We start from the raw sequence: 5,416 nt of genomic DNA on the forward strand, positions 1-5,416 counted from the left end.
CTTCAACTCATTGGGGGGGGGTCTTTTTTGTCTTTCTGTGTGATATATCTATCTTGTAATCCAATACAAATTTTAATGAAATCCCATAACCAGCAGCACAATCAAGAGCTCTTTGTGAAAGATATTGAGAGACATTATTACACATTTAATCCAGCAGAGTGCAGCAGAGATCAAGGAATAATAATAAGGACTACTTAAATTATATCCTGGAATAGAGAACAGAAAAAGACTCACTAATTAAGTTATTTTCAGTTAGAAGGTTCTTCCTTTTCACTTCCATTTATCAATATGCAAGCTCTAGTATTACAGTTATAGCAACTGACTTCTTGGACATTATGGATTTTCATCTAACAGCGCCTTCAAAAGGAAAGAGCTCCTTGATGTTTCCCTCTTTTTCAACCTTTCAAAGCAAAATCAGCCAAGAAAACCAGTTTCTAAAAATAGAAACAACATTTCCAATTTTAATTTTTCTTCAGAATAGTGGAAATAATTCAGAATGAAAATCATCCCCTTACAATGGTTTAACTATGAGCTGATGGGTTATTTCACTTGGCTGCAGGAAAACTAAGCATGCAGATGTGTGTGTTTATGTGCCTTCAAGCTGCCTGTTGACTTATGGTGACCCTAGGAATTTCACAGGGTTCTTTAGGCAAGGAATACTCAGAGGTGGTCTTGCCAGTTTCTTTCTCTGAAATATAGCCTACAACACCTAGTATTCATTGTCACTCTCCCTTGGCAGTACTAACCAGGTCTGACCCTGCTTAGCTTCCAAGATCAGGGGGTATCTGGTGCCTTTAGGTTATTTTGGCCCTAAACCAAGCATAAGTAAGAGTAATTAACTTCATGACAATTAGCTTCAAGATCATTAGGTTTCCTTCTTGCCACCTCCATTCCCAAGAATGGATGAAATGATGACCAAAGAGAAGACAATGGAGAAAATGGAAAGAGGGATGGGGAAGTCCCAAAGGGCTGGGGAAAATCCCATTCAGAATTATGGAGGCCTGTTCTTAGGTCCCTTTCATAGATGCATTCATAGGGCTATGGTTTCACTTTATCTGACATCCTTTAGGATCAGCAGTTTAGGGAGAAGCATTGGGAAGTCTCAGCCAGAGAGCTTTACGACCCCACAAACCAGGATTCAGCCATGAGAGTTAAAACGGAATCACAGTCCTATTATTGTGTAATATGAAAGGGGCCCTTTTCCATGTCTGATCAGATTTGGTATAAGACATCTCTATGTTCTTATGACAAAAAACAAAAGGGAAGCAAAACATCAAATGTGTATTGTGAGGCACATGGGGGCACAAAACTCAACTATTTCAAAGCCATTTGACCCCCAGCTAGAAGAAACACATCATGATCTGGAAATGTGTATTACTTAGATCAGTTTACACATCATACCAAAAGAAGAAAGGAGGCATTGGAAATTTATGACAGGAAAGTCTTGGTGTGTCACAGCTTTCAAAGACACAAAACAACAAACTTGCATGTGCATGCATGTCTGTGTGGTTTGTGTATGTTTTTCCCCTCCCCTTTTCACTTCTGGTAAATTGTTGCTTCAGTGACTGATTGCAGATTTAGACCTTTTCAATAAGCTATGACAAGGTAAAAGCCTAAGTGACCTCAGGTGAAAGAGACTGGTTACTGCTGGGAGATATATTTGTTCAATAAATCTTCATTTCAACAGCTGGGTTGCTTTAACATAGCCAGCACTTACATCACCTGTTAAGCATGCTGCGTTGGCTCTGGAAAGCTTTTTTTTTTAAAAGGAGAAATCCAAAATGCTGGTGTGTCCTCTGCCTGTCAATTTTAGTGTATAATCATTATAATGTATTACATAAAGTATTGTGTTAAATTGTTTTGAAGTCATAACAGGAAGCAGAGGCTCATTTTGGGGCATTATTAGGTAGTTGCACCTTTAAAAATTCCAGTGTAAAATCACTAGGGAACCACACATCACTTACAGTTTGCATTATAATTTTTTCCTCCTTGGTATCATTTGAGCTTCTTGTGTTTCTCAGAAACCAGAAGTGACTGGGAGAAAAACCACATCATCTCCAAAATTGCTCAGTAAATTTCAAAATCAGAAGCATGTTTTAGATGTCCAGTTCCTGTGTGACCTAAAATGGAAAACATATTGACAGCCCTGAAGAGAAATTTGAAGACTAGAGTCATTTCTCTTAATTTTTCTTAAAATATTGTGGCTGCCAAATATTTTCCTTTGCTTTGGACAGGAATTAAGTTTAGAAGAGGAATAATCAAGAGAATGATTTTGGAATATGGAAAACATTTGTACAAAAAGTTCTAGTAAAAGAAGGAGGGTCTTACCACCAGAGGAAGAGCTACAATTCTGGAGATAGAGTAATAAGAAGATATTAGGCTCTGGTGATGGGAGCACTTGGGGAAGGGGGGAACGGGGGAGGGGGAATTATGAAAAGATATGATGAAAGAAATATGAATTAGATTTAGATAAATAGTAAAGAATGGAATAAAGGGATATATTATGTATGGAATATATGTAAAAGTTTTTTATATATTATTGTAAGGTGACTTAACCAATATTTTTGTTTATCAATTTATTTAATAAAAATTTATTAATTCATTCTATCAATAATATTAAAAAAGAAGGGGAATTGTGGGAGCTGTAGTCCAAAATTTTCCCTAGCTCTAATTTTCTTCTCTACCCTGCTCATACTTTAATGCATTGAACTCAGTGGAGTTAATGTAGCCCAGCTATTGTTGGACTGCAAGTTCCAGCAGCCCCTAGCTGGTGTAGCCAATGCGAGAAATGAAGGAGCCCAGTACAAACAACTCTGGAGCTTGGAAGCCATGCAGGGTCAGTCAGCCCTGGTTAGTACTTGGATGGGAGACCACCAGGGAATACTAGGTTGTTGTAGGCTAGCTTTCAGAGGAAGGAACTGGGAAATCACCTTTCAGGGTCCTCACCTAAGAAAACCCTAGGAAATTCACAGCCCCCCCCCCCAATAAGTTGATGGGCTTCTTGAAAAATTAACCAAGCTAATAAAAATAGAAGAAGAGGATAAAGAAATAATGGAACAACCAATTTCGAAAAAAGAAATAGAAGAAGTGATAGATAAGTTAAAAGGAGGAAAATCACCAGGAATGGATGGATTGGGGCCAGAATATTATAAAACTTTTAAAAAGGCTTTAATACCTAAATTAGAAGTATTATACAATAAAATTTTAAATGGAGAAAGGATCCCACCATCATGGGACCATTCAATGATAATATTGATTCCAAAACTGGATAAAGATTTGTCAGACCCAGGCTCATACAGACCTATATCCCTTATAAACCAGGACGCTAAAATATTAACAGCCATAATGGCAAAAAGAATGAATAAGTTTATATACAAATATATTCAAAATGATCAATGTGGATTTGTGCAAGGAAGACAAATGTCAAATTTAATAGGAAGAGTATTGAATAAAATAAATATAATAGAGAAAAAAAATCAGAAAGCAGGAATAATGGCATTAGATATATATAAAGCTTTTGATTGTGTGGAATGGCCAGCATTAAAAATAACGTTAAAGAAATTAGGTATGGGAGAAAAGTTTAGAAGATTGATAGATCAGTTATATCTAAATAATACAGCAGTAGTAACAATAAATGATGGAATAACAAAACAAATTTCAATTTCTAGAGGTACAAGGTAAGGATGCCCTCTTTCCCTGGTTTTATTTGCAATAATTATTGAAATACTAGCAAATATTATTAGGGAGGATGAAAATCTGGAAGGAATTGGGATGAGAAAATTGAATAAGTTTATTTGCAGATGACACTTTATTAACAATTAGAGACCCCTTGGAAAAAATGAATAATGTGAAAAACCATTTAAAGGAGTTTGGACAAATGACAGGATTAAGAGTTAATTGGAATAAATTAGAGCTAATGTTGTTTAATTATTCAAAAACGGAAGAACAGAAATTTTTAAAGGATGAAAAGATAGATGTAAAGGTAAAAGATACAATTAAATATCTAGGAATAAAAATTACAAAAAATTTCCACAAATTAGAGGATCAGAACTATAAAAAATTAAGAATAGAAATTAAAAGGAAATTAGAAGAATATAAAAATATTAAACTATCATGGTTCGGTAGAATTGCATTAATAAAAATGAAAATTCTGCCTAAGATCAACTTTTTGTTTAGGATGTTGCCAATACAAATATCAGATGTTGAAATTAAAAATTGGCAAGTATTGGTGAATAATTATTGTAACGGGAATAAAAAAGTAAGGATTAATAAAAGATATTGGTATAAACCCTAAAAAGAAGGAGGTTTGGGTCTCCCAAATTTAAAACTGTACTATAATGCAAACCAAATAAGATATATTATATATGGAATTATAGAGAAAGGGGAATTAGATTGGTTAGAAATGGAAACAACAGGAATAGAGGAAAAATTGGAAAATATATTTTTTAAAGAATTTACTATGAAAGATATGAAGGAAATAGAAAACCCTTTTTTAAAGAATATACTAGAAATTTGGAAAAAAAAATAAAGAAAAACTAATGCCAGCTATCTCACCATTAACACCAGTTATAATGCTAAAAAAAAAAATCCAGTAAATTTAAAGGAAGAATTAGGGAAATTGGTAAAAGGTCAAGAAATAGAGAGGATAAAAGAATGGATGAAGATAATGAGGGGAAAGGGAAAATAAAGGAGAAATTGCAAGGATCAAAATTTACTTGGTATAATTGTATTCAATTGGAACAATGGACAAAGAATTATGAGAAAAATATTGGAGAAATTAGTGAATATACAAAATTTGAACATTTGATCAGGCAAAGAGAAAGTATAGAGGCAAATGAAACTTTGAAAGGGGTCACAAGTGAAATATATAAATTATTATTAAAATACAATGAGAAAGAAGATTATCTTAGGACAACATGGGAGGAGGACTTAGCACAAAAAATAAACGTCCACGAATGGGGGGAAATTTGGAATCAACGCCATTTAAAATGTTATTCTATATGAATAAAGGAGAATCATTATAAAATAATTTGGAAATGGTATTTAACACCTGTAAGGTTAAGTTATATAAATAAGAATTATTCAAGGTTATGTTGGAGAGGATGTCAAGAGATAGGCACTTATATGCATATGTGGTGGGGTTGTAAAACTGTAAGGAAATTTTGGCAAATTGTATTTGAAGAGATAAAAGAAATAACAAAAATTGATTTAGAATTTTGTCCAAAGATAGCTTTATTATCTTTATATGATAAAACTAACTGCACCCAAGTTATAAAGGATCTAATTACAAATTTATTAACAGCGGCGAGATTAATGATAGCAAAAAAGTGGAAAGACCAGGGAGATTTACAAATACAAGATTGGTATAGAGAGATATGGCAAATAGCAATTAATGATAAGTTAACTAGTGAAATTA

This window comes from Sceloporus undulatus, chromosome 3 (genome assembly GCF_019175285.1).
Source record: "Sceloporus undulatus isolate JIND9_A2432 ecotype Alabama chromosome 3, SceUnd_v1.1, whole genome shotgun sequence".
Lineage (NCBI taxonomy): Eukaryota > Metazoa > Chordata > Lepidosauria > Squamata > Phrynosomatidae > Sceloporus > Sceloporus undulatus.